The sequence below is a fragment of the Pinus tabuliformis genome, chromosome X (assembly GCF_031772625.1).
Source record: "Pinus tabuliformis cultivar Carrire ecotype Pingquan chromosome X, CPIR1, whole genome shotgun sequence".
NCBI lineage: Eukaryota > Viridiplantae > Streptophyta > Pinopsida > Pinales > Pinaceae > Pinus > Pinus tabuliformis.
The window spans coordinates 345,752,255-345,775,200 of NC_142308.1; positions in this window are offsets into that span (position 1 = coordinate 345,752,255).

Genomic DNA, 22,946 nt, shown 5'->3' on the forward strand with positions numbered 1-22,946 from the left:
AGAAACATCTAAGGCTAAATATGTTCCCGAAGCCATAGAACCACTTCATATTGAGCGACCCTCTATTGAGTCTATACCTCGGATACCGAAAGGCTCCACAAAGTGCTCAATTATTAACCCTAATGCTAGGGCAGCCTAGAACTACTCGATTGTAGAAGATCTGGCTCAAAGTCCTTGTGCTATGTCAACATTGGAGGTACTCGAGTTGTTCCCTACTTAGAGAAGTGTTTTTCTTTTGGAAATCGGTGTGGTAGACCCAAATAATTATGTAGTGCCACTTTTGATATGTTAAATGTCAAAAAGAGACTTCCTCACCATATGGCTTCCCAAATAAAGTCCACATACCGAAAGACCAATATTTTCTGGACTGTTATAGATGAGGGAGCTTCCACATGCATGATGTCTATGTCATGTTGGAAGGCCATTGGATAACCTTCACTTGTTCCTTCACCGACTCTTTTGACGGCATTTGATGGACATTCTCATACACCGCACAGGATTATCCCAACCTTTCCTATCTGTGTTGGGGGAAAGGTAGTGAATATTGAGGTAGAAATTATCGATAAGAACCTGGATTATAAACTTCTCGTAGGTAGGAATTGGATTTACAATATGGATGCCATAGTTTCATCATTATTCTGCATCCTCTGTTTTCCTCATGAGGGGAGGATTGTTAGATTTGATCAGTTAGATTATTCTCCAGGTGACTCTCACGCAACTTCGAATTCTACCATTCCATTGGTGGACAATCCCCGTAAACCTATTGAGAATTTAGAAGTTGGGATGTACTCTTTGATAATTGGTATATTTGACCTCCCTACTCCTACATCTATAATTAATGTGATTTCGTCCTCTAGGGGACCTTCTCGGAAAGAGTTCTTTCGAACTCGTTATTTTTCAGACCCTTGGCCCTTACCTTCATCTACCACCACATTAGATGGAGGTAAGGTAGGTGGAATGGAATTTCCCATGTTTGCAGCGGAAATCACATATCAATCTATCGTTAACTTTGCAAACAACCATCCCACTCCCTTTTCACTAGAGGAGTTAGATGGTGATGTGGCTCCAGCTTGGACCCTCAATTCTACTTCAGCTCTGGATTGCTTGGATACAATATTACCATCTAAAGAATCAATTTTGGAAGCAATGATGGGTGTGGATCGACCATGGGATGATTTACATAATCGTTCATATTTTCTCCCTCCATTGGGTGAATTTGAATCTAGTTTGTCCAATATGTCTACTAGTGATGTTTATACAATTTTAAACCCTTTAGCTCCAGCACAATTTTCTGCCGAAGGTAACATGTCGTTTATCTCACGAATTGTACCTGTGAACATCTCTAGGAATCCTAACGTAATCGAAAATTTCTTCTTCAGAGCTGACTGTTCCCCTAAATAAATTCAAATCAACACCTATCTCTTCAAAGAATTTTGAGATGTGTTCGCTTGGTATTATGAGGAAATGCTCTAAATTGATCCATCTATAGTCCAGCATGAGATCAAGACATACGAAAATGCCAAACCTATTCGTCAAAAAATTTGATCGGTTAATCCTTAGAAAGCGATAGCTATTAACGCTAATGTTGAAAAGATACTTAAGGCAGGTTTCATATACTTCGTTCCTCTAACTGAGTGGGTTTCCAACACAATCCTGGTAGATAAGAAGCAAGGAACGATCCGAGTATGTATTGACTTTAGGGATTTAAATAAAGCTTGTCCAAAATAAAATTACTCCATGCCTTTCATTGATCAAATTGTTGATGAATGTGCGAGTAATGTAATATTTTTCGTTCATGGATGGATTCTTTGGTTACAATCAAATTACTATCCGTCTAGAGGATCAGTACAAGACAACCTTTACTTGTCCTTGGGGCACGTTTGCATACAAGAAGATGCCTTTTGGCCTTAAAAATGCTCGAGCTACTCTTCAGTGGGCCATGTCTTATGCTTTCCAAGACATTAAAGATGTTATCGAAGCATTCTTGGATGACATAACTTCTTGTTCTCACAAGAGAATTGATCATCCCAGGCACCTTCAGTTAGTATTTGAGAGATGTCGTTTTTATAAAATCCGATTGAATCCGAATAAGTGTGTTTTTGCAGTCACATCTGGTTGGCTATTAGGATTCATTGTATCGATTGAAGGGATTCAAGTTGATCCTTTCAAGGTTGAGGCAATAATTTAGTTTCCTCCCCCATCTTCCATTCGTAAAATTCAAAGTCTCCAAGGAAAGGAAAATTTCTTGAGGATATTTATTTCAAAGTACGCCGAGATTACTAAAGGATTTATGCATTTGCTTAAGAAAGGAGTTCCATTTTTATGGGATGCTTTTGCGCAACGATCTTTTTATGCTTTGAAAAAATCATTAACCTCTGATCCATTATTGAGTTCCCGATGTGAGAAATAATTTTAGGAGCCCACGGTCCCTCAAAGCATTCAGGAAATTTGGATCATTCAGTGCCTCGGTTTCCACATCCTCATGCTCACGTTCTTTCCAATCTACCATTTTTGACAATTCTTTCCTCCAAAAACCATAGGTTTAAGTCAATAACCATTTTTGACCCATAAATTTCAAATTCTAACAGTGGTTTTGAGGGGAAATTGGTTTTTTCCCTATTCATGGCGCTTGCACGCCTTTTTTAAAAACAGTTGCACTGATGATGCAATAGGATGTTTTAATTACCCTCTCCTGGCACGATTCTATCACTGGAAGTGGCACCGACTGAGGGAAAAAAACGTTTAACAAATCCTCCCTGAAAAATCCCAAAAATGGTTAAAAATAGGAATAAATGGTATGAAAATGAAGCTTAGGGCTTTGGCTCTTACCTGTAACTAGCGGCTCGGTGAATGACCTCTCGGATCTCCCATAATCTGCTCCGAAACAATTAGGGAAAGAGTGAGTAAAAATTCTTTCATAGCAAGGTAAAATAGTAAATGGTAAAAAATATTTACTTTTCCTCACTTTTATTCAATTTTCATGAAATATTAGGTTTTGCAAATGTTTTGTCCTATATTTCCTCAAGAATTGGATAATGCACTTTTCCTTTTTGCACAGTGACGGGTGATGGATGTTTGACGATGATTCCAAGTCACATTTTAGCTCTTTTCTCGACTCATAAAACTCATATGAAATTTCCGAGTATTTTTCCCTTTTGACTCCTAAAAGAGAATAAAATGGAGGGTCTTCTTTCAAGCTCTTTTCCAACCCTTTAAAAATGAAAAGATAGCCCTTTTCATTTCAAACTCGTTAACAAATGTGGAACGTCGTGTACTCAGTATAATTTTACCCCTTTTTCAGGCTGGGATGCACTATTTACGAAAAAGGTACTCCTTGACTGAAACGGTCAAGAGATTCTCTCAAGTATTGTTTTCTATCTTTTAGGGCTCAAGAGACAAAAATGTAAGAAAAGGGACCATGTGGAGTTTTCTTTTCCGTGTCTTTTTCAAACTCTCTAAACATGAAAAATATACCGAGTTACACCTTTGTCGGACTCGTTAAAATATTAAACAACATCAGATTCGTCACCATGATGAACATGAGCTTCTCCATCCTAGGGCTTGTTAAACTCACTAGGTCAAATTCATCCGAAGGATGAACTTACATTGCAATCATATGCTATCCCCTTCAATCTTGCGATCAAAAAATACTTGGGGTACCTGCCAGAAATGGTGGGGGGAAATTTGGAAATCCAATTAGTTGTTTCGAAAGCTCACTCTTGAACATGACACTTTCTGCTTCATGTCAGGTTTGGATATCCTCCTTTCTATCATTGACCTTCCTGGGTTGGGCCATTTATTTTTTCCTTCCATTTGATCTTTGCCACATCATCGTGACCACTGATCCTATGGATCCAAAATATGCCAAACATCTAGTCGTTTCACTGATATGTTCAAGAGTTGTCTTTCTACAGCTACACTTACCCGTGATTCTCTGTATCATCCAAAATCATTTTGCATCACTTTGTCTTGTGTCGATTATGTGGCATACATTATGTCTCTCCTTCAACACGGTCGCTTCTTTTTGAATTCAACTCATTATTTGGGAAGTTGATAGAGAGACTCCCTTCCAGTACCTTAGATCTTGCATTCCCTAAGGGCAAGTTCTTCACACTCGATGACAAGTTCACATCATTAGCTTTCAATCAAGTGATTTCATAGGTGTTCGACTTCAGTTCCTCTATTCACATTCTATGGATTATGCTGATAGTACCTTGAGGACCATTGTCATTATTGGTGGTTTCTCTTGCACTTGTTAACAATTCACATCATTGACTAGTAATCAAGCAAATTTCTAGCATGTTTGACGTCAACACATCTATTCACATGTTAGAATTTGTACTCTGATTGAGTCGTGTTTGAGCCAAGACCCTGGGCTCAGGTCACAAAAGTCTAGGTTGCAAGGCGATGTGACATGATTATGTTGATACACATGTCTCTTTCAGATGGATTGTTGTGAAGATGCCATGAGTTCTCATATGTGATCCTTCTCATTATTGGATGGTTGTGACCATACCTTGGTTTCATTATGATCCTCTTTAACAGATGGTTGTGCCCATGCCTGGATCCATTTACACAATTATTCTTTGGGTGGTTGCATCATACCACAATTCATGTATCATTTGACAGAGTTTTTGGTTATATATATGTATTTGTACTTGCTTGTAGGCTTTCCAACGACAGAATACGGTTTCTTGCACTGATTCATAAAGAATTTCATCGCTCACTCTAGTTTTACCTTCACACTTTAGGGGGCATCTGTTACACAACATTTTGACACTTTGCCTATACTCCCTATTCCTTGATCCTGGAGGACCTCTACAGTGAACCCTACATGCTTTCTTTTCATGAAGAAACTCATTGTGTCCCTCTTCATGAGTAGAACAATTCCCTTCTGCACCATTTCACCAAAATCTTGTGCTTTTCCCAGTTTACAAGACTGGCACTAATCACCCTTGTCCTCCGCGCGTCGATATGTAGGTATTAACACTATCCCTAGCACCGACTAGAGCGACTGGCTTTGTTCCAATCACACCGGTCCTCTTATGGAATTTTTTTTAAATAAAGAACCAAAGCTTCTAGCTCTAGAAGCTTCATAACGAAATTCTGTTAAATGGTTTGGCCGGATGGGGTCGAGCATATCAATTTGGGATCCTTTCCCCTATAAGGATGGAACTACCTCAAGAGATAATACCTTCTCCCATGAGAAGAGGATCCATCTCCCATCCATTCATGCTATATAAACCTCCCTTTTTCCCAAGCACAAGCTAGTGTTGAAGTGTTAATGTTGGTGTGCTAGTGTTAATTAATTTTGGAGTGAACAACAAGTTATTCATAGTTGTAGCTCTCTATTTTTGTGAGGGAGAAGTGTGAATTTGGTTTAGTGTGAAGCCTAAAGGGAAGGGCCTTAAAAATATCATTGTTGAGGAGAGCAAGGAATGCTAGAAAAAGTGTGTGGGAACTTGGTTTTGTCAGAGGAGAACGGTAACGTCAAGACAATGGTTGTAATCTCTTCTTGATGCAATATATATGAAACTATCGATTGATTTATTACATGATGTGTCATCTTACATGTTCATGGCTTAATGTTTCTTCACTTTTTAAGTAGGTTGAATTACAATTTGTCTATAATGACGGTTGTTGTTTGTTGTTGTTTACTTGTTTCAGGTGTTTGAAGAATGAAACGAGAGATAGCTGGAGTGAGAAAGAAAGGTCATCACCAAATGGGATAAGCGTACTAAGAGGTAGGCTCTCTTAATTGATTCTAACCTAAGTAAATCTTCCATAGAATGTATCGGTTGTGTCTAGACCCATTATCGAGCTAGAGGAATTGTTTGTGTCCGCACTCATAATTTTACTTCACCACAAGTACTTAAAAATAAAAAAGATTTTTTGCTCTATAGAGAGGAAACATATCATGCATATTCTATGACTCAGTTGCATCTTAATTATCTTATTTCATGAGGACATGCAAAAAGGTAAGTTGGGGAGTATGTTGGGTCATGGAAAAGGTATGTTTTCCGCTCCTCATTTACTTCATTAATCATATGGTTTTCATGAATTTTTTCTCGTCTTGGACATGTTCTCAAAGAAATACCATGAAAAATGAATAAAAAGAAATTTTGAACAAGTTACATACTTTTAGCATTAAAAGCCTAATTTTTCGCTTGTTTATGCACAGGATGACTGGGTTGGACAACTATTGTTCCTTTGGATGAGGCACTAGCACCAAGAAAGGAAGCTGTAATTATTTCAACTACACAGGCCAAGCTAAAGATAGGAGGACAAACACAAAATAACATGGAAAATTTGATTATTCATCCAAGCAATCTTGAGGATCGTTCGATCCTCAAGATAATCTCTGATTTTCTAGTATTTCATAGAGAATATATAACGCTAGTAGATGAAAAAGAACTATAACTTTTGTAATCATTGTTAATTTCCAACAAGACCGTGAATGCAGATTCAACCTTAAAGGTTGTAGTGATTTTGTAATTTCTTTTTGAGAGTTAATGAAGAACTCAGAGATTCACATTAAATCTGTGTATTGAGTTTCTATAGCAGTTCCTTCTAGAGCCTTTAGGCCTGGTCACTGGAATATCTACTGCTTATTTGTATTATGTTAATTACTCTTTACTGTCAAGATTTACATTGTTGTTCCTTTTATAGGTTGAGATAGATTAAGTTTTACATCTCAGTTAATGTCGTTTTTATAATTGACCGTGAAGTAATTCATGTATTTGGTTGTTGTTTTCTCTCTGCATATGCTTTCTACAATTACTTCTAGCTTTGGATGCTCCTTGTGATTAGCATGATTTGAGTAGTCCCTTTAATATGTTGTTGGAAATATTACTGAGAGGGGGGGGTGTGAATCAGTATTATCAAGCCAAATATTTCCTTTTTAAATTCCAGATGATATACACTACTTCAGTTAATACAACCCGCGTATATAAATCACACTTATAATTTGAATTATCTTTCAGATGTCAGTTATTAATCTGTGATTCAGATGCACATAAACAGTACCAAAACAGAGCAGAAGACAGTCACACACAAGAACACAAGATATAAGGAGGAAACTTAATGTGGGTGAAAACCCCCTGCTGCAATTTGTCTCTATCTTCTTTTTAATTAGAAACTTCTCTTTACAATGTCTTGTACTGGAGCAGACTTTACCAGTACGTAGGATGCAACCTGCAGAGAGCTACAACTCTCTCTCTCTTTTTCCAGCTTCCCTAGAAGGGAGCTTCAACCCCCTTAGTTCTTGTACTAGCTTGAGATACTCGTACGCAGGCTCCTACCTGCAAAAGGCTGCACCCTTCTCTTTGCTTTCAGGGACCTCGTTTCATTAATTTTCAGATTGGATCCACAAGAAACATCAATCAAACATCAAGAATTTCTGCATAACCCAAACTCCTTTTCACCAATCAAAAGCTGAAACAACTAAGCACTCCTCTGACCACTGAACCCAGAACACAGTAACTGTAATCAAACACCAATTCTGAACCCAGAACACTGCAGCAATAAAACAGAAGCAGCTAGAACATAAATCAAGACATATACGCTACTTCACTGTTCATCAACCTGCGAGTATACGCTTCTGTACCACAACCAACCTGTGTATACGCATCTTTCATTCACAGAAAACGCATATATATGCACCTTCAATTCACTGAACTTGCATACAGATCTATAAAGGATAATTTATTCTTTTAAGCATTCAGACATTATTTAACCCAGATTTATAGATCAAGAGTGCGCCACATATAACAGATAAAAATCATAGAGAGATACCAATGTTCAAGCCTTGAGATTTAGATCCGTCAATAGTCCTTATCCTTCTTGCGCTCAGGTTCCACCTTCATTCATATCTAGATCTGCACCATAACCCAATCACCCGTATTCCAGATCTATCACAATATCAGATATTCAATAATTCAGATGATGCCTTGCCACATGATCTACTTCCTCTTTTATAGTTTTAGGCCTTCCTCAATACCATGGTCCAAAACCATAATAAACCAATACCAAGGGCCAAAAACCTGGGTTCAACTCTTCTGCCGAGATACCATGGTCCACAATCAAAGGTTCAAATTCCAAGGACTAACAAACACGGACCAAAAATAAGTTTCCCATCATGTACGCGCTTTTATGTGCATAAAAGTGCGTGTATACGCATACGCGACTTCGGAACGTATAAACCGCGTGTATACGCGTCTTCGGCAAGATGTACCTGCGTATACAAGATTTCATTCATTCTGAGCACTTGAACTGAGATCTGTCACCAAAGTGAGTTGCCATAAAGGACAACACCTGTACCATAGCGCCACATCTGTGCCAAAATGCCAACATATGTGTGGATTTGATTATTCAGTTTGATTTCCTTTTGGCATTTAGAATATTAGATTGAGATCTTTGTCTAAAAATAGTTTGAAATTGGTTTATCTTTCCAATTTCAAACCATATAACAAGTCATGTTTTGCACTTGAATTTCCGAGTCAATGAGCTATTGAGAAATTGTTTATTTCTACAATGATTAGTTAGGATTTAGGATTAATTACGTGCATCCCAATCTCTTATTTTTATCGCACAGAGAGTGCTAACAACCTTGAAATACAAAGATGAATCCCAAGTTGACATATTAATGTAGGATTAAGATTGATTTACAAAGTCATCTTAGTGCACCAACAAATATATATGTAGAAAAGGGGAGATGACAAGGGATATGATTCCTTCCTTGCTCATTTTAGTCCATTCAACTAATTTCTAATCACACCCCCCCCTTCCTGATAATGCCATGAAATCTCTTCTCAGTGTTGGTTTATTGGGACAGTAGCCTTTTATCACCCGATGCTTGAACTGGGACACCACTCATATTTTACTTCACCCTAGACATCACACCAGCCATAGCTTATTCCTCTCTCACACTATATGTTGTAGCATCCATTGTCATTTGAATTTCATTTTCAATACTATCACAAAAATAAAAAGTAAAAATAAAAAACTATGTTTAAAAAATCAAAAGAGAGTTTTGAAAGTTCAAAAACAGTGATTTATTTTATACTATTGAAGGCATTCAAATTCAATATAAGGTGGGGCCCCGACCCATATACTAAAGTTTGAGCGGTATCACAAGATATAAGAAAGTGAGGGCTCAAGAGGGTGGTAAAGTGCTCTGCAGGGGAACAATGAGCATGAGTTATAACTCAAGTTCAACCCCCACAGTTGACCATGACGTCATGGTATTTGACTAAGATCTATGTCCTAAGATTGATGCGGGGGTTCAAGCCTGATGAAACTCCTGTACACTCCCTACCCTTGTAGCGAGCCACCCCCATTGCTTCACTCCATCTCATCTCCTCCACGTCATCCACCACCCTCATCCATTACCGTCCACCTCATCCACCATACCCTGTCACATCATCTGCCACTCCATTAATTACTTACATTAATTATAGGATTTCCCTCCATTTTTGTTTATCATATATATAAAAGAAAATTAAAACCCTGTTGTAGTAGTCTTTTCTGAAAAGTAAAAGAAAAGAATCTCTGGACAAGCTGCAATGATAGGTAGACACTCATGTTTGTACAATAGTAATGCCAGCCAACACAGATGATCCCGCAACACAGATTTTACAGTTGGGAACAAAGCTTAAAATGGCTTAGCATGATGTAAAGAAAGCCCAAAGAGAACTCGAAACAGCTTGCAAGCTACTGAATTTGATTGAATAAGAAGCAAGAAGGGAGAAAGAAAATGCAAAGAAGTATAGGGAAGATCTTCTAAGGGTTGAAGATGAAATCAAAAGGATAAATAAGAAAATGAATGGCAATATGTCCTTAATTCAAGACAGGGAAATCATATGGGATGAAGTCATTGAGGTTATCAAGGGAATCTGGGAATTTCTTGTTATTATATCTAAAGAGAAAACATTAGTTTGAGACATGAAAGAGGTGGTCATGAAAAATAAACAAAAATATTTATACAGATTAAAATTTGCAAAGAGGATGACAGATTTCATTAATTCTAAATCTACTGTAGAATTGAAGGAGCATGACATGTGAGACAGAACATTATGTGCAATAGATTTCAATAAGATGATTGTGAGAAATATTTATAGGAATACTGCTGAGAAGAAGATAAATGAGTTGAAGGAAGCTGTTTCCAAGTTTAACATCATGTTTGATAAAAGAGTCCGAGTTGGACTTCTTTCTTGCTGGGATCTACAAGGAAATGTTTTGCCATGGAAGACATATGAGACTTTGCTAGTTGATTCAAAGAGCCAAGTTGATAACAATCATGAAAAGACGGTAGTATTAGAGTGAGCCACCGTTGTAAACTACCTTAACAAACATTTTAAGCTTCTCTAGAAGGTGAAGACTCTATTTACAGATAAGACTACTTATAGTAGGATTACAGCTTGCAAAATAGCACTTGACAAGTTAGAGAAAGCACCAAAGTTAAATGTACCATTATGGAGAAAGTGCAAAGAATGGTTGATAGAGAAAACCAAGGATGCATCAGTAGGACCTTCTACTCAAGCCACAAATTCAAACAACGAGCAGCAATCACCAATCATATTTTAAATTTTGTTACTTCTTTTTATCTTATTTCTTGAGAAAAATGAGGTGTCTTTTACCCTCTAATGTAATATTCTGTAATGACTTTTACTCTGGACAGTTAGAAGGTAGTTAATCAGTTTGACAGTTTTGGTAGTTACCAACTGTCCCATGATGTATAAAAGAGGCAAAATTATAGAAAAATTGGGGGTAATTTTGAAGAACCTGGAGACTATGCTATTGTATACCTGATAAATTGATGATTAATGAAAGAATCAGGAGGTTTCCACACAGTGTTGGGTATGATTTTGTAATTTCTCTGTTATGTGTCATCATGTTTCTTCCTTTCTTTAAATATGGTAATGAAGTTGCATGTCTTTGTTTACTTATGTGAATAAAGTTAAAATTCCTTAAAAGAGGGCTCCCATATTTAAAGCCCCTACCTCTATATTCCCTCTAGGTTATAGATATTAGTTCATGTCAAACGCAACATATTATCTTTAATTTCTCAAGGCATTCTTCACACAACATTTATGTCCAGCATCACATGGCATTTTTAGATTTTCATATCAGCTAAATATTAAGGGTTAAAATTCAGGTCCTTTAGGTCCTTCACATGAAGATACATTATAAAAATAAGTGACATACATAATAAAAATTAATGTCTTAAGCACAATTTCTCAATAGCCACAAAACATGTTTCTTAAGGGACAACATTAATTGGTGTTGTTGTCAGGGAACGAAATCAAGAACATTTTTCCCTAGGTTTTTAATATTTTCCTCTGATTGTTCAGTGAGGAGGAAATATTTGGCTGTATTAAACAAAAAACAACAACTCTGGCTTCAAAAAGGCCCCATACAAGGTTAGAGACCTCACAACAGAAAGCCCAAGCCCTTTCAGACCCTAAGAGATTAGTTTCCAAGAGGGTTGGAAAGCCAAAATCTCCATTTACACCAAGTCCTACACTCTCTGCACCTAGAAGCAGTTCAACACATCTTTCATCCAAGCATTCACCTTTTATTGACCAAGAACTACCTTTTACATCCCCTTCATTTCAAGAACCTAACTATCAAGAACAGTGTTTAGAGTTTGTATCTTTCTCAATATTCAAAAATATATTTGCTATAGTTGTTTAACCTGAACCTATATATACATTGCCACCATTTCATACTCCATTTACCCCTTAGAGAGGTTCTACATTTGTAGCACTCAAGGTTCAGTGTTTTGTAATTTTGCAGAAAATCTCAATGTTGAACACCTGGATGTTGTTTGAAGACTTTTTGTGCAATCCTTAGATGGTGAAGCAAGAAAGTGGTTTAAAGGGCTTCCTAATAACTCTATTCCTACAAGGGAAGAAATGGAGCGTGACTTCACCTAGAGATGGGGAGAGAAACGAGATCATGGGTATTCACTTACAGAGTTCAATTCTATTAAAAACAAATCTGATGAAAATGTTGTTGAGTTCATCAGAAGGTTTAATAAACTTTACAATAGTCTTCCAGTGGAGATCAAGCCCCCTCATACTGGTGAAAAAATATCTTTTGCAGAGGGCATTTGAATCAAATTTTGGGTTTACATTAAGGGAAATAAGATCCACAACCCTCGATGAGATCCAAAATGATGCTTTAGAAATAGAAGAAAATCTAGTGGTTACAGGTAAAGCACCAGAGGCATAGCCTACCCAAGACAAGGGAAAGGCCAAAGTGGAATCCTCTCAAAGTCAAACATTAGATGATATGAATAATGTGATTAAAATTTGTCTAGTAAATTGATTAAATTAGAGTTGGAGAGTAAGAATTCTCAAACGAAAGTACAACAGAACATAAACTTTAATCCCTAATATAGAAGACAACCTCTGCATATTTTTCATAAGGTAAGAAAAGACCAAGATCAGGTTCAAGCACCACTTTACCTAGAGGCAGATCCTGATGAAGTACCAAAGCATTCCAAGGATCATGATCATCATATTTCCACATTGTATTCAGGAGATGAAGATGAACTAGGTGTTGAGGGAGACGAATATACTGAAACATATGCCATTTATGATAAAAAAGGAAATTGATGAATATTGGAAGCAATTTACCGATTTCATGCAGGAAGAATTACATGAGAAATATGACTTGAGATCAAGGAAAAGATCTAGAATTCAAGAAAATGAAGGTGAGCAGCAAGTTCCTACTCCCATACAAAGGGTGATTCCAAAAGAACCACAGCCTGCAAAACAATTAAATAAAGGAAAGCAACAACATAATACAAATTTCAAAACTCGGATACTTCAAGGTGAGTCTTCCCAAGATAAAATTGATAAAATTCCTTTAGAAAAAATTGTTTCCATTCCACAAGAGATTTCACTGATTAAGAAAAGTAAATATGAAACTGAAAATAATACCAAACAGGTCCACATATTTAGTCTCACTAAAGAGTTAGAAAAAATAAGAATTCAAGTTCCCCTCATAGATTTGGTCAAAACACCAGTTTATCAAAAGGAAATTGTTGAGTTTATCAACCTGTCTCAGAGTGTGAATATAAATGACATTGTGAATCTACAAGATGATAAACCAGTAGTGGTTTTTGGTCCACATGTGGAGGAGGTATATTCTTCAACACCTCCTTTCTACATTTCTTTATTGATTCATGATCTCCTCTTGCATAATTTTATGTTTGATTCAGAAGCTTCACACAACCTTATGCCACTATCGGTAATGAAACAGTTAAACCTACAAGTTACTAAACCTTACAGAGGCAAGTATTCTTTTGATTCAAATAAATTCAAGTGTCTCGGGGTCATTAGGGATATGGTGGTGTCATTAGCCCAGATCCCAGCTAGAAGCTTGGTAATGGATGTAGTGGTAGTGGATATCCCTTCTAGGTTTGGAATGTTGCTATCTAGGTCATGGAGGGCTAAATTGGGGGGAGTTATGAAGTTGGATTTAACTTATGATATCATACCAACTTTTGGTGGAGAGGAGAGAAGGTTGTACATAGAAACAAGATTTGTTAAAAAAATCACAAAGAACAGAGCAAGTAATTCACATATGTATAGCCAAGAAAAAGATGACTTTTCTTGTTTCATGCTGCATGACAATGTAGAGTTGGCTAAAGATTATTAGAGGCAACTTACTTCAACCTGTGTAAATACAAAACTACAAACAAAAGGGGTGTGGAAGTGCTTCTTTGATGGAGCCTATTCTAAATAAGGAACATGTGCTGGTTTCCTATTGATTACACCTGGAGGTAACATGATCCCATTTTCTTTTAAATTAGAGTTTGAAGAAACTAATAATGTGGCAGAATATGAATCCATAATCATTGAACTTCAAACAAAAAAACAAATGGGAGTCCAGTCCATTTCTGTTTTTGGAGATTCAGAGCTGATTATAAAGCAAATTAAAAATCATTATCAAACAAAACACCCTAAGATTAGGGCATGTAGAAATGAAGTGTGGGAGTTAGTTGAGAATTTCTTTGAGGCTTTCAACATACAGTTCATTCCAAGAGATGAGAACAAGTTAGTAGAATCCTTGGTTGTGGCTTCCAATACTTCTAGGCCTCCCATAAATCCAAGGCTGAGATATGAGGTTGAAATGAGGCACAGGCCATCTGTTCGAGATAACATAAAACACTGGCAGGTTTTTGAGGATGATTAACATATTAAGGAATTCTTGACTATGATTGAAGATTTTCAAGGAAACGAAATTGATCAAGATGGAGATGAGCGGAAGGTGCAAAAGTTAGTGATTTTAAAATTTCTATAATTAATCAAAAAATTATTCAATTGAAAGATAATATTCTTCCAAGAGGAATTGTCCCTCTTGAAAGACTTTTTAATTCCAATGATGTAGCTGTTAGTTCAGAGAGAGATTCACAGGATGAGAAAATCTAAGACCACAATATTGGAACCCAGGAGGAACCCAAGTTAGTCAAATTGTTTAGGGGAGTTCCATTTAATTATAAAGAGAGATATATTGAGCTTTTCAAGAAGTACAGTGATGTTTTTGCTTGGTCCTATGAGGATCTCAAGGCATATGATGTGAGCATTATTTAGCACAAGATTCCACTGAAAGAAGGAATCAAGCCATTTAAGCAGAAACTCAAGCAGATCAATCCTTTGCCTTTACCATTGATTGAGAAAGAAGATAAGAAGCTTCTTGATGCTAAGATAATTGTTCCACTCTTTTATAGCACCATTTACCACTCTTGGTATATATGATGCTTTGCTTATGGCCTAGGGAAACCCCTCTTTCTAGACTTGGTCCAAATATATAAAAAACAGTGCTTTATTCTATGTAAGCTACTTTTCCCTGAGCTAAAAGCATGTACACATGGGTCAGTCAATACCCAACCCTCGTATATGTATTAAAACACTTAAAAAATAAATTTCCTTAATTTTGGGTAGAGTTCACAGGTTTTACCTGTTGATTACCTCCTATTGACCATGGCCCAACTATTTCCCAACTAAAAAACTAATTGGGAGAGGTATAAATAGACCTCTATGGGAAGGCCTTAAGGAGGAGAAGAGATAGAGTTATTATATTGAGATTATCCCTTACTGAGTCTGATGAATCCCTGTGCCTCATGCAGTTCCCCAAGCTTCAGGAAACCCTTGTTTCCTTGATTATAGATATCCTTCCTTTTTCTTGAGATATCATGGTGATGGTGATGGAAGAATATTTTTGAAGGCTGAGATAGGACGAATCCAGAGGATGGTTCCTCTTGGAGCTAGAGAAAGACTCAGGTGAATTCTCTGCATGTTATTTATAGCTTACTGCAATAAAAGAAATGTTATCTTGTTTCCGAAATTAACTATGTCTATGCATAAAATTATGTTTTAATCCATATATGAATGTTGTTTTGATGTATGATAAATCATTTTTTTATATGATATAAAGTCAATTTCATGAATATGCCTTACTTCCATACTGCTATGTATGTTCGAATTAAGTGATTTTGAGGTTTGAAGAACATCGGGAGTTGGAGAGGGTCTGAACCCTGCGAGACCTACTCGAACGAAGGAAATCCGGGTATAATCACTCTTAGGTAGTTTGATAATATAAGAATATTGTCTGAGATGTTTGAGTATTTCTTGTTGTAGTTTGCTTCTGCTCTGTTGGGGTTCTAACCCAAAGCGTTAGGGTGCTTTCACCTAAAACATAATTGGCGACTCCGTTGGGGATAACAATCTTATTATTCCTGGTTTGGGTTGTTCATTTTCAATTAGGGCTCAATCTTTGGTTTGCTTGTGGTTACAATCTTATTTGGTCTACTAGAGTCCCAAGCCTCAAGTTTGAACTTTTGGATCATACTTAGTTTTTTATTTTTTCTTGTAAAGCTTTGTATACACTCTTTACACAATCATGTATACACGCTTGTTTCTGTAAAGTGAACTCGCATATATGTGAGTTTCCTGTGTCAGGAGCGCGTGTGCATGACTCTTTTATTTAAGTAGATCTTTTAAATAATTCAAAGTGGCTGAATAACCATCTTGATGGTCTAGGAGACTTCGTGCGCTATCACCTACGAGTCCTGAGCCTTCTCCTAGAAGGCATAGGAGCAATTCTGCTAGTGGTTTTCAACCAGTGGTAGTAGGCACATCAGAGATTGATCCTCTGCTTGGGGTCATTAATTCACAAGATAGACCAGGCACCAGTAGAGAGTTAGAGAGGAACATGCCAATTCTTTCTCGAGTACTTTTTGAGTTGGAATATAAGATTGAAGTTGAAGAGCTTTCAAAGTCGGTTGCAACTCCAAATTCTTCTCTTCCTCCAGATCATTCAAACATTCTATTGTACGTTGGAACCCAAACTCATAGGCCTTCAAGCCAAGGTTTACACCCATCTATTCCTTAAATGACCACTGTTGGAAGCATGGCACCTATGACGAGTGTTGAGAGTGTGCAGACTCCCATAACTATACAAGGAGGAGAAACTATTTCTATCCTTCTATTACTCCTAGCATGGCTATATTTGGGCCTACTTTCATTCCGTCAATGAGGGGAAGTTCTCAGGATATTGCATCCGATTTTGGATTTATCCCTTATGGAATGTCGTCTCATGGGATTCTTTCAGTTCCTTTGAACATACCATTGACTGCCTCCACATCCATGATGAGTGGATCAGCTTCTTTTCAAGGTTTCCCATTTGGAAGTGGTCATATACCACACTCCAATCCAACAGTAGATTCAATACCTTTTTCCTTTATAGGTCACGGTAATAACCCATTCTAGAGTTGGTCAAACCCTGCAGTTAGTGGGATAGGAGCTAGGAATCCATTTTATTTCAACCAACAAGGGAATGTGTCGTATTATTCAGTTAATTCGTTTTATAATTTTCCACCCTTTTCTAACACAGGGAATCCTTATCAGGGGCTATCAACTCCTTTTAACACTTCACTAGGGGGTAACTGTTGGCATTATGGTTCAGGTGTTGTCCTTGATGGCAACCCATTCAGGTGGTAGATCGTTGTTCTTCATGTCAGCAGTAAAGATTGATGATCAGCTCTTAATTTATTGAAAAATTTAAGAAGGACGCAGGTACACCTTTCAGAAAGTGCGTACCCGCAGGTAATCCATGCATAGACCATGTCCAGGGACGCAGTCCAGCCATTCAGAAGGTGCGTCCACCCAGTGCACACTTTTTAAGGCAGAGAAAAGCACACGTGGGGGTTTCTTGTGATTTACTCCTGGTATCTAGCCGACGGTATTGTGTTTTTAAGGTGTCGGCTCGTGGTATTGTTCCTTGATTTGAGGAAGAACTTGCCTATATAAAGCAAAGGAGATCATTTGGTTTGAGTATGTCTTTGTTGAATATCTTATGGGGTGAGATCTGGTCTAGATCTAATCAAGGCGAATCTATTAATGGACCGAGATCTCTTGGCGCATGTTCAGATCTGTGGATCTGATTGTCTGGGTTACTTCTAAAGTCTTGAAATCATCTATGCCCGGAGGGACACAGGTGCAGTAAGGGTTCAGGTGCACCGGGACGCAGGAGCGAAGCGTTTCAGGTGCGTCTGGGACGCAGGAGCGAAGCATTTCAGGTGCGTCCGGGACGCAGGCTAGCAGTTGAGCAGGGTGCGTCCGGGACACAGGCTAGCAGTTGAGCAGGGTGCGTCCGGGACTCAGGCCAGCAGTTGAGCAGGGTGCGTCCGGGACGCAGGCTAGCAGTTGAGCAGGGTGCGTCCGGGACTCAGGCCAGCAGTTGAGCAGGGTGCGTCCAGGGACTCAGGCCAGCAGTTGAGCAGGGTGAGTCCGGACTCAGGCTAGCAGTTGAGCAGGGTGCTTCCTTCTCTTAAAATCTTTGTTTATCATTGTTGTGTTCTGGGTTTGGTCCTATTATTGTTGATCTGGTTACTACAGTTGATTGGGTGATTCTCTTACACTTGATGATCAATTGATGCTTATGGATCCAGTTTGAAAATTTATGAAAAGTGGTCCTTGTATGAAAAGAAGTAGGGGGTTGTAGCTCCCTTCCAGGAGAGACTGGAAAACGAGAGAGAGTTGTAGCTCTCTACAGGTTGCATCCTGCGTACTGGTAAAGGACTGCACCAGTACAAAACCATTGTAAAAGGAGTTTCTAATTTGAAAGAAGATAGAGACATATTGCAGCAGGTGGTTTTCTCCCACATTGGGTTTCCACCTTACATCTTGTGTTCTTTGGTGTGACTATCTGTTTCTTTTGTTCATGCTCATTATTTTATGGTAATGACATGCAAAAATAATTCAAAGAACAAATAAAGAAGATTTATTAAACGAATTATATAATACTGATTCACCCCCCCCCCCCCCCTCAGTATTATTTCCAACAATTGGAATCAGAGCAGGTCCTTCAGAGAAGCTTGATCGCTTGAAGGTAGATCGTTCATCATGAGCAACTGCGAGAGAGAAGCATCAATCAGGCCACCCATTTTTTATGGGACAAACTTCAATTATTGGAAGGTAAGAGTTACTGCATATCTTCAATCTCTTGGTACAGAAGTTTGGGACATTGTAGAAATAGGCTACGCTTTTCCTTCAGCTACTCCTACAGATGCAGCAGAGAAGAAGAAGTATGAAACAAATGCGAAAGCAGTCAGTACTCTATTAGGAAGTATATCCCAAACAGAATTCATGAAGGTAATGCACTTCAAATCCGCAAAAGAGATATGGGACAAAATGGTCACAAGTTATGAAGGAGATGAACAGGTAAAGCGTGCTAAACTTCAAACTCTCAGGATTCAGTATGAGACTCTCAAAATGTATAATGATGAAAGTGTGGCTAATTATTTTCTTCGGGTAGATGAGATTGTTAATTGTATGAAAAATTTGGGTGAAGAAAGAAAAGAGGCTACAGTAATTGAAAAGGTTCTAAGATCATTGTCCCCCAAGTTTGAATCTAAAGTGTCTGCAATAGAAGAAAAGGAAAATCTCCGAATTCTCACTATGTCTCAGCTACATGGAATTCTAACTGCTTATGAAATGAGAAAGGGAGGTCCATCAGATAGAAGGGAAGCTGCTTTCAAGGCATCAGGCAAAGAAGATTATTATGAAGCAAGCCATGTTCCAGAAGAAGAGGAAGAAGAATCAAATTTTGTCAGAAATCTTCAAAGGGGTTCTGGAAGGTTCAGAGGTAAGCTACCTTTCAAATGCTTTGCTTGTGGAAGAGTAGGTCATTATGCTGCAAAATGTCCCTATAAGGATAAAGGTAAGGAACCTGCTAGATGGAACAAGAAACAAAGTACAAATAAGAAAAGCTACTACACCCATGAAGACAGTGATGGTTTATCAAACAGTGATGAAGATGAACAAGGTAATAAATATAAGTTGTTAATGGCATTTGAAGATGATGATTATGAGGATGCTGTAGATGTGAATAACCTCTATGATGAAATTACTAGACTCAAGAGATGTATAGAAGAAAAGAATGTGATCATTGATACTCTACAATTTCAAATTGATGAAAAGGAAAAACATCTTGAAAAACTAGAAGGTGAAATTGTTGGTCTCAGAAAAGAAATTGAGAAAACAAAAGCTATTAATCTTAAGTTTGTCAAAGGATCTGAAACTTTGGATGAGATTATCAATGTGCAGCGGTCTCCTCTAAACAAGACAGGTTTGGGTTATAATGGAGAAACCTCTCAAGCATCCACCTCAAAAAGTTATCTTGATGCGGCAAGAAGAAATGAGCAGAAGAACAATGAAAATAATCAGGTGAAGCAGGGACGAAATACAAACAGAAACTATCAAGGGCAATCCATCTTAAGGGTGAACAAAAGCTACAACCAGCCACAGGTAAAATCTTCTCAGTTTGGTTCAAGAATAGATGAAAATAGAAATTACAATCAGTTGGCAGGTAGATTCAATAACTGCAGAAGCTTCTTCAATGGACAATGCTTTTCTTGCCATAATTTTGGTCACAAAGCAGCTCAATGTGTTGCATATAAAACAATCATGACTAGGGAAGCTCAAAAACAAAGAAGCATGACAGGGGTTACAAAAAGGACCTATAACAACTTTTCGGCTCTTGAAAATGAAGTTTAATGTTCCATTTGCAATAATTTTGGTCATGAAGACTCTGAATGCAGGAGCAGGTTTCAGGAGAGAAAGGAACAAGAGCGGAGAAAGGAACAAGCCTCAAGCACCAAAACATGGACAATAAAGGAACCTCAAACAGAAAGATGTGGGATATCATTCTATGCAGAGGGACAGGAAAATCTATGGTACATTGACAGTGGATGTTCGAAGCATATGACAGGTGATAAAGAAAAACTTGAGTCTTATTCTACTTTAGAAAAGGGAAAGAAAGTCTCTTTTGGAAATGATACTCCTGCAACTATAAAAGGAAAAGGTATTGCTCCTTTAAAAGAAAATGTCAAGGCTGGAAATGTTTTGTATGTTGATGGATTGAAGCATAATCTACTAAGTGTCAGCCAGATGTGTGATCAAAGAACCGAGGTTATATTCAGATCAAATGGATGTCTTGTTCGTGATCTTGATACATGTAAAACAGTGCTCAAAGGCAAAAGAACTCCAAATAATCTATACATATTTGAAGAAGGACAACAACAATGCTATCTAAGCAAGGATGAAGAGCACTAGTTATGGCATCGAAGGTTGGGACATCTAAGCTTCTCACAAATAAGGAAAGCATGCAAATATCAGGCAGTTCGCGATCTTCCAGATATCAAAATTCCTGACAACACCATATGCAAATCATGTCAGTTTGGAAAACAAACCAGAACTAACTTTCCAGAGAAAGAGGGATCAGCTAGCATGCCTCTTGAGCTAGTACATACAGATACATGCGGTCCTTTCAGAAAAAGGACACCTCGAGGAGAAGAATACTTGATATTATTCATTGACGATTTCTCCAGGTTTGTTTGGTTAGGACTTATGAAGCACAAAGATGAAGCATTTGAAAAATTCAAATCCTTCAAAGCCTTGGTAGAAAATGAATCAGGTCACAAAATTAAGTGCCTCAGATCCGACAGAGGTGGGGAATTTACTTCAAATGAATTTTTCGATTTCTGTGAAGAACATGGGATAAGAAGAGAATTCTCTACAGCAAGAACTCCCCAGCAAAATGGAGTTGTGGAAAGAATGAACAGAACAATCCAACAAATGGCTCGTGCTATGCTTGATGAATCAGGGACTCCCGCAACTTTCTGGGGTGAAGCTGCACATGCTACGGTTATTATTCTCAACAAAACAAATGTCCGGGTAAACAGCACTCAAACTCCTCATGAGCTCTGGAGTGGTAAAACTCCTTCGGTAAAGCACTTCAAAATCTTTGGGAGCAAATGCTATATCAAGAATACTGATGAGCAGCTTGGCAAACTTGAACCTAGAGCAGATGAAGGCATTCTTCTTGGTTACTCTCCACATAGCAAAGCATACAAGTGCTACAATAAAAGACTTGGCAGAATTGTTGACAGCATTGATGTGGTGGTTGATGAGAAGGGATACATTCCTAGGCAAGTACATCGGGAAGATATCGAAGAAGATGAAGGCTACCCTCAAAGACAGAATGATGAAGAAGAAGAACCTCAAGAAGAACCTCAAGAAGAACCAAAGGAGCAAACAAGAATAGAAGAAAAGGCTCCATCCAGATATGTTCAGAAAAACCATCCAGAATCTCAAATTATGGGACAGAAAGAAGCAGGTGTACAAACTAGAAGAACAGTTGCAGAAGCCTCAAGCTATTTGGCATTACTCTCCTCGACTGAACCACAAAATGTGAAGGAAGCATGCAAAGATGAATGTTGGGTGAAAGCAATGGATGAAGAACTTGAGCAGATCGAAAAGAACAACACTTGGGAGCTGGTTCCTAGACCAAAAGATAAGAATGTTATCGGGACAAAATGGGTCTTCAAAAACAAATTGAATGAAAATGGAGAAGTAATTAGAAACAAAGCCAGACTTGTTTGTAAAGGGTACGCACAGCAAGAAGGAATAGACTTTGAAGAAACTTTTGCTCCTGTTGCAAGACTTGAGGCCATCCGAATGTTCCTTGCTCTCTCAAGTTTTCAAAACTTCAAAGTATTTCAAATGGACGTGAAATCAGCCTTTCTGAATGGAGACTTGGAAGAAGAAGTGTACATTGAACAGCCAGATGGGTTTATTCTTGGAAATGATCCAAGCCTCGTATGTAGATTGAAAAAGGCCCTCTATGGTCTCAAACAAGCTCCAAGGGCTTGGCACTACCGCTTGGACAAATATCTTCATCAACAAGGGTTCTCAAAAGGTTCAGCAGATAGCAATCTTTATATAAAAGTTGAAAATGAAAAATTGCTAATTCTTGTTGTGTATGTAGATGACATTATTTTTGGCAGCAATGAAGAAGCTATGAGTCAAAGCTTTGCCTCGGTCATGCAGAAAGAATTTGAAATGTCCTTACTAGGAGAACTGACATATTTCCTTGGTTTGCAAATCCAACAAAAGGAAGAAGGAATCATTTTATCTCAAACCAAGTATCTCAAACAGATTTTGAAGAAATATGGCATGGAAGATGCAAAACCAGTATGTACACCCATGGTCACAGGATGTAGCCTCAGTGCAAATGATGAATCTGCAGCAGTACATCAACCAACCTACAGATCTATGATTGGAAGTTTACTTTATTCGACAGGTACCCGACCAGATATCATGCATGCAGTTGGAATAGTTGGAAGATTTCAAGCAAATCCGAAAGAGACTCATCTTCAGGCAGTGAAGAGAATTTTCAAATATCTTCAAGGGACTCAAAATTATGGCTTATGGTATCCTAGAGATACAGATCTTACACTTCATGCTTATACAGATGCAGATTGGGCCGGAAGCGTGGATGACAGGAAAAGCACAAGTGGTGGTGCGTTCTTTATGGGTTCCAGACTGGTATCTTGGTTCAGCAAGAAACAAAGTTCAATTGCCTTGTCTATA